Genomic DNA, 16,047 nt, shown 5'->3' with positions numbered 1-16,047 from the left:
ACATTAGAAGATTTCAATTATATATAAATAGATAGGGCCTCGAACAAAAGATAGGAGCGACATAGCATAAATGCGAATAATCATCATTTTCGTTTAAGTAAACTCTATGCCCAACATGGGGCTTGAACTCACAATCCTGAGGCTCAACAGTAGCACACTCCTCCAACTGAGCCAGCCAGGCATCTCTAAAATTGATCATTCTTAGTTTATATATATATATACGTATATATATATACATATATATATATATATGTATATATATATACGTATATATATAAATAATGGGTGATCTATTCTTTACACAATACTGCATGTACCCTATTCTTTACATACTACTGTGTTTAAGTTGACATCAACATCCCTTATTCTTAAAATTACTAGTAACAAAAAAAAAAAATCTTATTTTTAAAAATTAAATAAGGAGAAACCCTACAGTGCCTTTCATTCCAGCATTCCAGACCTGAAAAGCAAGCTGTGGTGTGTGGGGAGCAGAGGAAAGGAAGGGGAAGCAATCACGGAGTTCATCTCTAAGTTAACGAGAAGAGGGGAGGGATAGAATTCACGCAGAACAAGATTCAGCTCTAAGAAGTGGGCTGGAGGCACTTTGCAGAAACTCTACAAAGACCCCTGCCTGCCTCTGCCAACCTATACCACTCTCCTTTACACAAGCTCCACAGTGAAAGAGATAGTTTGAGGCAAAAATTGGGGAGCCGGGGTGGGGGGGAATAGTCCTGAGTTATCAGGGAAAAATTTTGATGCTGAGGCTATACTTGGGCATAGTGGTAGATAAGGGAGCACCATCATAGCAGCTGGTTGTTGAAGTGTGTGAGTGCGCATGACAGAGACATGTCACTATTCTTAGGCTCTACAGTTGATCCCCCTGTGTCTAGTTCTGGCTAATGGACTGTGAGTGGAAGTGCCCTGAGACATTTGCTGTGGAGAGCTTAGAGATCACATTTCAGATGGCATAGCTACTAGACAGAGCAGGGCCATTTTGCCTTTATATTGTAGGACACTACTGAAATTTTGTCATTAATTATTCTTTAGAGAAAATGGAACCCAGAAGCAGGGTGCGATCATAACAAAACCATAAAATAGACCCATTAGTGTATCAGTTGAGCAGCAGGCAGCAAGGAACTGGCTATCAGAGGATAGAAAGATGGTGGCTCATGTTTTACAGGGCAGCAAATTTAGTGCCTTTGTGTCTGTACTGGCTTAGCAGGCAGACCATGTGTCTACCATATTGAAAACAGAGGATTAGTGTATGTTAGTTGCCACTGGTCGCATATGGCAAGATGTCACTAGACAGATGAGCTGGGGATGTCCTGGCCAGCTTACAAAAATAAATATAAGGAAGTATATGGGGTATCAAAATTCAGGGCCTTGTACCCTAGAAGCCCAATTAAACCTTTCAGCTAGATAAAATGACTTGAAGCAAAAAATCAACTCAGGGGTAATGGAATGAGTAAGTCTAGACATCTAACGTATAGTCACGATGACTACAGTTAAAATCGAATTCAGTATTGGAAATATGCTAAGAGATTTCAGCAGGTGCTTTCACCACAAAAACAGTATATATGAAAGGATGTATTAATTAGCTTGGCTAATTAATAATCGCATGTATAGGTATATCAAGTCATCCTATTGTACACCTTAAATATATACAATTTGTACTTAAAATATATCCAACCTTAAACCTATACTAAGCTAAGAGGTAGAAAATGTAGCTCATTCTGATTTTTAAAACTTGTGATGAACAGCTTTTTCTCACACTTACTGGCCAGTTGCATTTCTTCTTGTGAATACTTCCTTGTATACTGTCTTGTTTCTATTGAATTATTCATCTCTGTCACCCTGATTTATGAAATCTATATATTAAAAACCTTAGGCCCTTTCCTGTGTGGGGGAAAAAGGGGAAGAGGCAGAGATGTAGCCTTCCTACCTTTTGTTCCCCATAGCCTCAAGATAGCAGTCATTAATTTGGGAAGAAAAGAAGGACAAGAGAAACAAAATAGGTTTGAAAATTCTGGCTCAAAAAATAAATAGTATAGTTATGGACTCATGGAATATTCTGGAAGCAATTATCAGAAACCTTCTTAGTTCTTAAGGAAAATGTACTGTCAAAAGATACTGGCAGTTAGGACTAAAAAATCTTTGTTTGTTGGAGACCTAAAATGGCTGTCAGCTCTGCACCAGCCCCCACAGACAGAAGTAGGCTGAGGAAGCTGTGCTACTCTTGAAGAGGGAATAATGCCCCGTGGCTATCTTAGTCATGGCCCAAGAAGAACATAGCAATCACCCAGAGGGTGTCCAGAGGCCAGGGGCCACAGGAGGACAGTGAACAAAGGGAGTCTTTCACAGAGCCTAAACAAGGAATCGCCCCTACCTGGGAGGATGGGATACCTTCCCATGTCTGGTAGATTTCAGATTACTGGGACCAGAGGTTTCTAGGGGACTCCATTCTTTCCTTTTCCAAAGATGAAATTAGTATGTGTGCTTGCTGTAATTATCCTGCTTGCCATGAGTACCAATGAGTAAGGGAAGGCTGACAGTTTAATTCTTAGGTCTCCAGATGAACAGGAGCTACCTCTAGACCTGAGAGAACATTTATAGGTCATTGTCTAGAGATGTCAGACTTCATATTAGAAGCTTACCAGACATCCATGCATCCTTCTGCATTCCCATACCCTTCTACCAGATGCTAATGTTAAGGCCAGGTAGCTAGTTTGATCAGTGATTTGTGAGACAATGTATTTTCTCCATCTCTATCTATGTGACCTGCAGATCATATATTCCTGATGTCATAGCTATAGGGATCACATAACTTTGGATAGACTTACATGAAAAAGAAATAATCTTAGATTAAGTTTGGGGAGATTTGTCTGCTGTTGCAGATAGCATTAATTACCCTGATCACATAATAGATTTGTCTTATGATAAAGATTATAATCAGGTTAATACAGGACAGGGTCTGACTACCGAGAAGTTAACTTCATGGACCGATGTAGTGATGTCAACACAAGGACTGATCACAGGATTCGACATGAAGCTTGGAGCATCATGTTAGAGATCTGGCCCATTGTCTAACCCACTAAGCATCTCTGGGGAAGTTACCTAGCCCAAGTCTCTTCAAATAACTTCTAAAAAGTGTAGAACTTTGTAGAACCATGTATGTAGAACCATGACATTTTTCAAGACTTTTCGGATGTAAATATAAACATCTATGGACCTCCTCCATCTGAGCATAAGCTCATATGCATCTTTCTCTATTTACATTTCAAACAAAGGCATTGGATCTGTGGTGTGGGAGCTCACATTAAAGGAGACAGAAGCTTCATAAAGAATGATTCCCCCTGCCATCTTGAAAAATGTTCTTAGCTGCGGTATGGAGTCTGGGGGTGGAGGTGGGGGGAGTGTCTCAGCCCACTGGGAGGAGTGCCTTAAGTTCTCAGCACTAGTAATGGTTAAAATGCAGAAGATTCTTATTTGAAATATTATAGTTATAGATTATGCCTACAAGAGACCACTATGCCTACAAGAGACCACTAATAAGCTTTCTCAGGTGGACTAAGAAAGAGTTTCAGCAGTTGTGGGAAACACAACTGCCCTTGCAGGACATCTCTCTGCAACAGCCCTATGGAGAAAGAACTTTTGCTGATGGCTCATTACCAGTTGTGGCAACTATGAACTCTGCAGATAGTGCTATACTTGCCCGCAAGTTTTCCCCCTAAGTTTCACCATATACAGGATGCTTTCATTCATCCTATGTTTCTCAGGGAATTTTTTTTATTGTAATTGATATTAGTAGATAAAAAGAACTTCACTGCTCTTCAGTAGCTGTCCTTTAGAATTGTAGTGGTGTTCTAAGAGCTGAAAAGAAATCTTGACTTTTTACTAAAGAACGCAGATGGCTCATCAGCTGGTTCCTTCCGAGTGTGCAGCAGACAGCCCCCTTTGTTGCTATTAGCATGTCGACTGCAACTGTAGTTACCTGGTGGCAGGATGAAATTACACCAACAGCAGTTAACTTTCATACCCCCTGCCTGATAGTCAATTTCCTAGTGTAAGCCACTCTTCCAAGCAGTATGTAATTTTGATACCTGTTTAATTTTAATCCTCTCGTTTGACAGAGTGATTTCTCACCCTTTTTAGATGGTGCCATGCACCCCTCAATTGAGTTTCTTCTCCCTGCTGTTATAGTTTGTTCCTGCTTGAAATATTTAGAGAAACAGTTCCCCATAAGCAATTAATTTAATTAGGACTGCATGTGTGTGTGAACACACACAAAAACACTTTTTTTTCTGTCACACAAGGAACTGTTTTATTATTTCCCACTTTGTTAAATATTTATAGTGTATCTTCTACAAAGCAAACTTCTACATGAGTAAATACAAAGCATATATAATCCAGTTTTGAGGGAGATCTAAAGATAGAATTGACTAATAACAATGTTCTGAATTCATATAGTCTGTTACAAAGTGCCATAATTTTTAAATCTACCACCAAGTTATTTTATAAATGATTCTTGAAGATCCATAAAATCCAGCTTAGTAATTCAACAAAGCTCTGGGTCCTTAGGTCTATGACCAGGTTTCAGCCCTCCTACTGGAGATCAATCAATATTTCCTGGGAGGTAGAATACAGGACTGGGGTATTGAGTAAATGATGCATGAGTGCACACACACAAGCACATTCCTTTTTATGGAACATATCCAACTCAAAGCCAAAACAACTCATCCAAAAATATTTTCTGGTCTAGAATCTTTATTCTTACTAGCAACAAAAATGCAGTCTCACAGCTCATTTCTTTTTTGTCCCTTTCTCTAAAATGGGGACACTTGTTGAAAGTCTTCTCATAAGCAGAATTCCCAGGTGCAGGGAGCTGACTGGATGGGTAAGTCGATTCATTTTCCTTATCTTTCTCTGATAGCACCTCCATTTGTGTCTGTGGGAATGCTTATAAAAGAAATGTGTTTTTCTGGAGACATCAACTTCAATTTTTTTTTTCATTTTACAAAGAATTCTTTCCCTTTTCCTGATATCCTACCTGCCAATCATGTTCACCCATGATGTAAAATGTATATAGCATGCCTGGGGAAGGGGCTATTTGTGTCAGGGATGAGGGTAGTAACGCAGGTTTCTGTAAATCCAATATGATGTAGGGCCCCACATGACTCAGTTCCAGTGCGAGGTCACAGTTGGAGAGATACAGGTCCACTAGAGCACATTAACAGAACCCTAATTTAAAGCCCAGAGTGATTCTTAAAACCCTCTTCTCTCAAATTCATGAACTCCACAACTACTCCAGGACTTCTCTAAATCCCTTACTCTCCAGTGTCCACCAGAAATTCTCTTTGATCCCTAGGTCACATGATCATAAGAGACAAATCTCTCTACAGGATCACACGTGTAGCTATGTACAGACATACACTCATACGCATATTGGACATTTACACATCTAAGTGTATATCTCTATGCATGTACACATGTGTGTGTGTATTACACACACTCACACACACACACTTAACCCCCAAGTTGTATCACAAAAGCTTATAAGTTGGATCAATAAAGAAACTCTCCTTAAAGATAAAGGAAAACTGAGCCAGCATAGGACAAAAAGACAAAATCAAAAACAAAAACAAAAATCTTTAAAGTACCCAGAAAAGGTGAAAACCTCCTGTGTGGAAATATTTTTGGCCCCATCACAGATCATCATCCTTCCTGTGGGCTCTTATGTTACTACTACTGTGCACACCTGTCTCCTCTCTTCTGTCCATGCCTAGATGGTTCACATCTGATGCTCCACTCTAACGCACCTTTCAAAGCCACACCATTTATGCAGATATTGAAAGAATGATGTACTTCCATGAGAAGTGTTCCTCCACAGGAGGAAAGTGTAGCTGAGAAAGCCAGTTTTCCAAGCAGTAAGGAGAGATCTGAGAGACCGAGTTTGTCATGGCTTTAACTCAGACAAGTGTTTTTATTTTCTAATTAGCTTCTAGATCTTCATGACTGTATTCATGGATGAATGTTGGTCCTATTCACAGACCCTCTCACTGCCCATCAGGAGACCTCCAAAAGTGCTCTGAGACCCATTTATCCAACACGATACATTAGCCAATGTGAGTTGCCAACAAGTCAGATAAGATTACTGGCAGCACTAGACTGAAGTCTAGTTAAGGTTTCCTCTATCTTTCCTGTCTTTTCTTAAAGGAACAGTGGCAAAACTGATAGCCATTCATCCATACTTCTAGCCTGCCACTACTGGGAACGGCTTCCTAACCCTCGTGGACTGCCCTTCATCCTGAGGCAGCCGAGTCTTAAGACTCTTAAATTTGTGAGATTAAACTCAGATTAAAATTCTAATCTGAGTCTAAAAAGAACAATTACTTAGACCAGCATGAGCTCAAAGCTTTGATGACTAATGCTAAATCCAGCAACACCACTCAACTGAGCTCACATTAAACCAAGCATAGGGAGGCAGCTTGCCTTCTCAAATGAGAACATTTGTCAAGCTCACTCATGCAAAAAACAATGGAGGGCAGAGACTTTGGATTTGAGGACAAGTCTAACAGAGGCCAAATAGGAAAGACAACGGATGATCAGGGATGAAGAGGATCTAAGTAAGCAAACTGTGAAGACAGAACCAAATGGGTCTTTGTGTGGCCAGCCAAAATCACAGGTTTAGAAATGAAATAATCTGCAACCAAGGTGCCCCTTAGATTTTAGCTCAGTTGATTCAGCAGGAATTCAGGGGTCCTGCATGAATGTTTACCTGTCAAGCAACCTGATGGAGAAGCAGCCTTAAGAATCAGACTAGGGCTTTATGACCCAGCTCTGTTCATCACTAGGTGTTAAACAATGGATAAGGGGCTTGCTTCTTCTAAACCTTTGCTTCCTCATCTGCAATATTCATAAAACACTAGCAAATTACTTAATGGGCTTGTAAGGTTCCAGTGTATTAATGTGTAACAAAGTAGGGACTCAGTAATAATGTCCACTGTTATTCTGAAGGGCCAGGTTCTCTCTGAGCAAGTAGCTGGTCCAATCCCAATAGACAGTGTGACTCACAAGGTTTAGCTCTATCTCCCATCTGGGGGGAGAGTAAACTGGAGATTTTAGTGGGAGCCAACCTGGAGCTTGAATTTTTAAGCAAGTTTCACCAATACCTTATACATCGAAAGGATGAGAACCACTGGTTTAGGTTATGAAGATAACAGCTGGACCATCTTTGGAGCTGAAATTATTTTAAGCCATTCTTTTCTGCAGAGGATCCTTATAGAAGATATATAAATATATTTATAAAAATTTAAGGATTTTGCAATTCTTTTGTATTTTGGAAGTCACTTAAAATATCTTAAGTTTTAGTCTAAAAATACATAATTTAAAACTCAGAAATACATTCCCATGGAAATAACTTTTTTCAAATGTGGTGAGATTTCTAGGAACTTTTCCAAAATCCTTGAGGTAGCCAAAATATGGTACTTTCACTTTGCATTGTTATGAGCTAAAAGGACTTTTTGATAGGACATTAAAAAATTAAAAGTGAACATGGCATCAAAGGCAAAATGGTACTAAAGTAAATATCAGCATACCCAAATTAAGAATTAAAGTCTCCTTGAGGTCTGTAGTTAATTGCTCTGGCCATAGAGCTGGCATTTAGTTATAACTGTGAAGGCACAGTTCATGGGCACAGGGTCCAGCCAGCAATGGTAGGTTGTTTCAGGAGTATCTGCCCACTCATCTTCTTGAAAATGTTTACCACTTTGAATAGTTTTCAGTCTAGTTGGTGAATTTAAAGATTTCTTTTTAAAAGAAATTTTTTCACATGGACTCCCAAGATCTGCTTACTCATTTTGCACATATTTAGATATATTTAAAAGTATAATAGTTCTGATAGAACTATAAAGCATATACTTGAATTTGAAAAGAAAACTGCAAAACTATTAAAATTAACTATTAAACTATTAAAATTAAGTTAATTAACACTAACAAAATTAACATGAAATATGATGTATTGTTAAAGGAGATTGCTGCCCGCAGTGTGAGTATATACTGCGTTTTCGTGTTCTTGTAAATTTGCTGAGTTTATGCCAACATTTTGTTTACAAAATCCCATGGAGTCATTTGCCTTCCCTTGGTCCAAACACAATTTATATAAAGTCCTTTTCAGTTTTTTCTTTCCTATGGATACTAGCTGGATGGACTAATGGCAAGAAGAGATCCACAAACCTGGAGGCTCCAGAGAAGGCTAGACAGGAGAATCCCAAGACCTTATTTTCCAAACACTGTTATGAATGGGGAAGCCCATCCTCTGTAAGGTAGGGTCATGCCCATTGTCCCAGGAACTAAATATTCACAAAGTTTCTGTAGAGGTTGATAAAAGACGAATAGGGGTTTTCATGAGTCAGCCATCCTATTAGGAAGAAGAAAACTGCTACCAGAAGGGACAAAGTCCTGGTCAGAGTGCCACACTAGGTTCCAGTGTGCTCTGAGATAAGACAACCAGGCCTACACTGCAGTACGCTGGCTACTGAGAACCAGAAGATGGAGCTGGTCTGAACTGAGAAACGCAAAATGTGTATCAGATTTCAAAGACATAGTTTGAAAAATATATACATTTAAAATTCTCAGTAACACTTTTTATATTGATTACATATTGAAGTACGTTTTATTTAAGTCAATATTATCTAGAGAGTTTCCAAACTGATTTTACCTTTTTTTAATGTGGCAACTAGAAAACTTAGCTATAGGTGTGGCTTCTAATCTATTTCTACAGCATGGCACTACTCTAGGCATTATTTGATTCCTCTTTTGAATCCATCATGGCATCTGATAGGTTTCACTTCCATATTTCTATCACCCAATTCTCTCCCTCCTTCCTGTGGCAACTTTAGTCTAAGGACCACTACTCACACCTGAATCCTGAAAGTTTTGCTTCTACACAACTGTTAGTGTGATCTTCTGAAACTCTTCACATCATGTCTTGCTTGCTCAAAATCCTTCAGCTGTTCTCAATTGTTGTCACAATAAAAGCCAAACATATTGCCATGGCAACAAGATCTGCCATTATCTACTCCCTGCCTATCCCCCTCACTTGATCTTGTGTCACAATCTTCAAGGAGCTAGCCAAGGATCCATGGCTTTCCTGGCTCCTTAAAGACACCACCTAAACTAGTTCTACTCAGGGTCTTTGCACTAGGGGTTCCCTTTGCCTAGAGAACCCTTCTCCTTCATAGTCACATGCATAGTTCCTTCTTATCATTAAAATCCTGACTTAAATGATGCCTCCTTAGAAAGTTTGTCTTTGACCTCCCAATCAAAAGTAGGCAAACTCAGTTACATCCTTGGGATTTTTCTCTGTTGTAAATATCAGTTTTTGAAATTATTTCATATGTTCACTTTTTTTTTTTTTTAACGATTTTATTTATTTGACAGAGATCACAAGTAGGCAGAGAGGCAGGCAGAGAGAGAGAGAGAGGAGGAAGCAGGCTCTCCGTGGAGCAGACAGCCCGATGCGGGGCTCTATCTCAGGACCCTGGGATCATGACCTGAGCCGAAGGCAGAGGCTTTAACCCCCTGAGCCACCCAGGCGCCCCCATGTGTTCACTTCTTTATCACCTTTTTCCCTACTCTGGAATGTGAGCTCCATCAGATTAGAGATCCTGATTATATAGTTCATTGATGTTACTGGTTCACTGGTATTCTTAGGACCTAACATATGATAGGTTACTATTTGTTCAGTGAATAAAGTTACCTTGGACAGAATTACAGCTGTTTCATTCTACACATTGGCGGGCTGGAATAGCACCTCTGAACACACAATGAAGATTCCCTGCTTACCCAATCCAAGGCAAGCTGCCTGATAAAGTTCATCCAAACCTTTACTATATAGACACATCTGTATTTTCCGTTGTAACAGGCTAAATGAGACCTGGAGGCAGGGGCTTGTCTCTAAATAAGTGAATCTTAACTAAGGCCAGAATTTCTTCCTGTTTTAACCCAACACAGGGCTCTCCCCCAAGATGTTAACAGCAGTCATAGGGCAGGTTATCACTTATCAAGACTTTAGAAGCATGCTCCTGACTTTTCCCCTCCCCCACAAAACACAAACAAACAAAAACCATACCTAAGTTCCTTCCCTGTCTATTCTTAGACAGAGGCAAAGTTTAGTTTAAACGTGGGATAAAGGGGAGATTAAGAATTTATGACTCACAGTTTCTAATAAGTCATTCCCATCTCTTCTATCTGGCAATAAAACTGTAGACTAATTGTACTTAAAGTTTTTGTGTAATGGGGGGTGGGGTAATAATTTAAACATTTTACTATCAATATTAGAACAAACATGAATATAGAAGGGAATGAGATGAAAGCCTTGCATGAAATTTTTAGCTAAACATTGATTCTTCCAAACAACTGTGCACTTGGCAGACTGTTCGGGCTACTCTCCTAGACCCAGGCTCAGACCCTTCAAATTTTTACCCTCTTCAGCATGAGGGGACTGGGGCAAAGATTTTTGAATCATTAGGGCAGTGATTCTGCCCAAACCATGGCTACTGGTATCTCAACTGTGAGCCAGAGAGTCTTCTAGTATGGGGGTATGGTTGAAAAGTCTGACCAATTTAGAGAGTATACTCTTTCATTATCAAGAAGGCAATCAGTGTTACTTTCAGAGCAGTAGTGAGAAGTAGGTATTTTTTGGAAGGAATTTTTTTTTTTAAGATTTTACTTATTTATTTGAGAGAGAATGAGAGAGAGAGAATGAGAAGGGGGAGGATCAGAGGGAGAAGCAGGCTTCCTGCCGAGCAGGGAGCCTGATGCAGGCCTCCATCCCAGGACTCCAGGATCATGACCTGAGCCAAAGGCAGTTGTTTAACCAACTGAGCCCCCCATGCGCCTGTGAAATAGGTATTTTTTATTAGCTACTCTAAAACAATTTCTGGTTTCAGGTCACCAAAATACAGAAGTTCTAGATCTACTTCTACCCCACTCCCAGTAAAAACAACAACAAACCCATAAACACAAAGCACAAAAAATATATAAGCCAAATAGTAAAATCATCAAACAGCAAATTGAGGCATTAAAATGTTACTATTATGGTTTTAGTCTCCAGTTGAAGAGGTCACGTGGAACCTTCAAGGCCCCAGAGAAAATGCATTATAGGAGTTCATGTGCCATGATGCATGAATGGTCATGGAAGAGGCACTCTGGCTTGGAACCCCAGCACCTATTGCCACCTGAGAATGATCTAGAGGTGACCAGATCTTGTCTCCTGACATCTATCCTACCCTTTGGTTTCTGTGGTCTACACACCTAACACATATGCATGCATGCTTTTCATACCCTCCCCCATACCTGAGAGGCACAGTGCTGGCTACCTGGTGGGAGGATATTACCTGCTGCAGGTAATGTGCTAAGAGCCCTACATGCATCTTCTCAGGGGGCCCCTCACTGATCCTGGGCAATTGGTGCTGTTTTTCCTCCCGTTTAAGGATTTAAAAACATGGAGACTTAGAAATGCTATTTATTGATATGTACATACTTGTGTTTCCTTTTTCCAGAGGAAAAAGAACAAGGAACAAGAAGGCAAGGTCCACTCTTCTTTCTGCCTCTTAATCCATAACTCTATGTTTGTGTACCATATTCAGAAATCCCAAGGATTTCACCCACTTCAATATTAGGGATATTTTCCTGTGAGAAATGTACTCCTTCTGGGCTCCAACACAGAGGTCTGTAAAAGCCTTCCTTTCTGTTCCCACACAAAGGAGAGGGGCTAAGAGTCAATGCTATGGTCAGATTTCGGTGCTTGACAGAAAGCTTTGGGACTTGTCGAGTGCAGTTGGGTATAAATAACATCATTTAAGCCAGGATGTGGCTTGGTGACATAGCTAATTCCATTTGCAATTGCTTTGCCAGAATGGCTTTCAATCCTGTTTCACGTGATTTCACAAACCCTTGAACTGTATAAGGCTTCTTCACATCCACAGAGGCAATGAAGGACTTTTGAGAACACTTGCAAAGTCAGTTGGCAGAAGTCAGAAACTGGTGGATGTAAACTCCCCAGACACCCTTCTCCTGTTAGGCATTTGCTCTGTTTTGGTGGGTGGAGGGAGGCCAGCAAGTAGGCTGGCTGCAAGCTCACCAATAACCTGACTTCTCAGTTGGCATGTGGCTAGGTCTCCGTTTTGTCAGGGGATGAAGACAAAAATGAAAGTACCTCAGGTTTCATGGCAGTAGCAAGACCTGGGGCTAGAATTCCCTGCCTACAACAGATGAGGGGTCCTATTCATGGACCTTATCATCTAGACACATAGGCAAACAGTATGTTTGTTAAAATCTATGCCAAGAATTTACCTCCTAGGTATGTGAAGTGTGTGTGTGTGTGTGTGTGTGTGTGTGTGTGTGTGTGTGTGTGTCAGAGAGTGCAGATTTCTGATAGCTTTCCCTCTCTTGCTACCTCCCAACTGTTTTTGGAAAATCAGATTCTATACATGTCCTAATACAAGGAGATGCCAATATCCCACATTGTATATTCAGAGACAAAAAGAAGCCCAGACATAAGTATTCAGAAATTCATAATCAGCATAGCCGCAAACAATATTTTCTAAAGTCATTTCTTATGAACACTTTATGGTGGTGGATTCCACAGCATATAAAAAGACTAAGTCCCAAAGGAATTTATTAGTAGGCTAAGAAGAACCTTATGAATAAATTATACAAACCAGGAGACAACATGTCAAAAAGGACAGAACTATCTGCTGAGAAATTCAGGCAAATAGATTTAAATCATGTGTGTTACATGTAAATTACCACTTCAGATAGAATCCATTCATTCAACAAATATTTGTTGCTAGGCACCAAGAATAGAGGGGTGAACACCATGGTTATGGCCCCTGCCTTGTGGAGTTTAGTCTGGTGGGGGAGATGGTTACAAATGAGGGAAAAAACAGATCTGGATGGCACTATGGTACAGAAGAGTGGTGGGTGGCGATTCAGAGCCCCTCCTTGTACTCTAACATGTAAACTTTCCTCACCGGTCAAGGCCTCTCTCATATGTCTGTCCTTGTCAGGACAGAGCAATGGGTTGGAGTCACCTTTAGCACATCTGTCATTGTACTGAAGAGGCAGTAAACAGAATTCGAGCTGATAAGAGTAGATACTATGCCAGAGCAGCCTAATCAAACACCTTGAACTTCAACCATCTTGAGAGGCAGTGTGAGCAAGTAGAAAGAGTGAGCTTGGGCACCAGAGCTGACTGGATCCCCCTCTATTCACCATCTGGGTGTTCTCTGGGCAAGACATTTGATCTCAGTGGACCTCAGACTCATCACATGCTACATGGGAGAAGTAAACCCATCTCTGAGAGTTCTTCTCAGAATGAGCTAATAAAATGTAAATTACCCACACACTGTTGGTCAGACAGAATAGATGCCTAAAGAAAAAGCTGGGATGCTTATTGAGGACATTCAGCCTCTCGTGGTTTAAGAGGGACAGCATGAAAGATATCCATGAGCTTCTGATGAGCCAGACTCTCTCTAGAAGCCAGCATAGGGATTCTGCACATCATTCTCCAAGATGAAAGACCCAGGGCAATCACCAAAACTAACACTTTTTCAGACTTCAAATTAGAGAGGTAGAGTTATTTCTTCTATCTTACCCAAGTTACAGGCCACATTGCTCTGATCAAGAGAAAAAGATTAGTCCTTATATTAATGTTTTGGTAGTAAATTCTCTTAGGATGGGAATAAGAGTCTCTATTTAAGATATAGACTGCACCCAGCACCATCCTTAAGTCAGGCTGGTGTTGCATACCTAAAGTAGACTCAATATGGAGAGTATATGTTGACAACCTATAAAATCCTGTGTTCCTACATCAGTTCTAAAGTGAGCCAAAAAATCCTGCATGTGCAGAATCTTAGTAGAATGTTTATAAATTTTCAAGGTTAACTTGTGCTCTATGGCAGCTCTTTTCCTGAATGCCTTGAGCTCCTTATACAGCTCCTGCTCAGGTCTGTGGGGTGTTTTGTTTGTAATCACAGCCCTGGCACTTGGAATTAGGTACTGGTACTTGGTACTAGGAGTCTGAACCCAGGTGGTCTACAGCAAATCTGAATCTTGAATTTTCTTAAAGAGCCCATGCCTGGGCTTTTACCATCTTGTGGCTCCTCCACTCCAACTACCACTGCTGAGAACTTACTTGGTGCTAGACATTAAGAGCCCTTATATGTAGTATATTGTCCCCTTATAACAACCCTTTGAGGGGGGTATATAAGCCACCTCCTAAGAAGGGTAACTTCAAAACACAGGGCAGTTTCATCCCCAATGGTAAACCAATGGCTATTACACATTGCTTATAGATGTCTATGTATAAATAAATTATTGATGGAGATACTAAACTTAATGGCTTCCTTAAGAGGGTTCAGTTTCCAATGATTTCTTCAGTTTTCTTTAGGCCTTTAGCTCTCTGGGACATGGATATTATTTCACATAGCACTGTATGCCCAGCACCCAGCATGTACCTGGAACTTTGTTTTAATCACCGTTTGTTAAGTTAATGAATGGAGACTTACATACAGTACAGGAGAAAAGGTGTGATCATAATATAAGCAAGAACATGACAGACTCCAAAGAGAAGGAGCCAGCTGGTGTCAGAGGTGGGTCCAAGAGACCAGCACACCAGCAAAGGAGTCTCAAGTCATCCTAGAGCCAACTCTTTGCTCCTCAGCAACCCATGAGACACAAGGAGGGAAGGACATATGGGGTTTTGTTGAAGTGGAGACAATATTAAGAGAGCCACTTGGCACTAAAGGAGAGACCAGCAGGTCAGTGAGGCCTTGGTAAAGAAGGCAGCATCAGAATGGGGACCAGATTCACTGTGGGGACAGAGAAGGTGCCTTCTAATAAGAAACAGCCTCAATACAGACCAAAGGTGAGCAATCATGGGGGAAGGACAAAGTACAGCAGAATGTTCATTCCTCTGTAACAAAGGGTATATGGAAACAAATAGGATGAGAGAGATGAACAAGACTCTAGCTTGAATCCCACATAGAGAACATGAGTTTATTCCATAGAAAGGTATGTCCTAGAAGAGGGAACACATGTGTCAGTGGTGTGCACCACAATAGGAAGTAGGATACAGACAGTTTATCACTCCACACCCCTCCAATCTTTAATGAGCCCAAGAAGTTCTCAGTTGATACAGATCTTGAATGTCTAATTCCTGACAACTGCATTAGTCAGGGTCCCCATAGGGAGTTGAGATATACCAAGTGGGAGAATCCAAGGAAGGGCTGACAAAGAGACTATTGACAAAGCACAGGTATAGGGCATAAGGGCGTTGCAGTAACCCAGGGCTAGTAAAATCGTTGGTCACCAATGTTAAGACCTCAAGGGTCAAGAAGTGGGAGAGCTTGCCATAATCCAGGAGAGGAGAGCCATATAGAAGAAGGCACCTTCAAATAAGCAATAACTGGGGCACCTGGTTGGCTCAGTCAGTTAAGCATCTGGTTAAGCATCCAACTCTTGGTTTCAGCTCAGGTTAGGATCTCATGGCTGTGAGATGGAGCCCCGTGTTATAGTTTCAGATTCTTTCTCCCTTTCCCTCCCACCCTGTTCTCCCAGCTCACATTTATTCTTTCTAAAATAAATACAATCTTTATTTCAAAAATTATAAAAAAAAAATTTTTTTTTAAACCACAAGCCGTAACCTTTGATCAAGAACACTAGGAGGCTGGGGACATGGGGAACAAAGTCCTGGATCCATACCCTCCCTTCCTCATATACCCTGCTGGGCTCCTATAGCCGGAGCCCCAGTGGAAACCAGAAGGCAAAGGAGCCCATGGCTTTGTCCATAGGGCTCAGCCTCCTGGGGCAGAGAGCAAGGAGAAGGAAAGAAAACTGCATCTGGAGGGACAAATGGAAGATAACTGAAAAATCACTCACCTTTGTAAGCTGAGAAAGAGCGAGCAATGGGAGAGTGAGCAAGCAGGCCTCGGGCTTATAGCCTCTGGCAGTACTATCTAGCTAGAAGATACTACTTGGTTTTGT

Source organism: Mustela nigripes, chromosome 2, assembly GCF_022355385.1.
Source record: "Mustela nigripes isolate SB6536 chromosome 2, MUSNIG.SB6536, whole genome shotgun sequence".
Taxonomy (NCBI): domain Eukaryota; kingdom Metazoa; phylum Chordata; class Mammalia; order Carnivora; family Mustelidae; genus Mustela; species Mustela nigripes.
Note: the sequence above shows the minus strand (reverse complement) of the source record.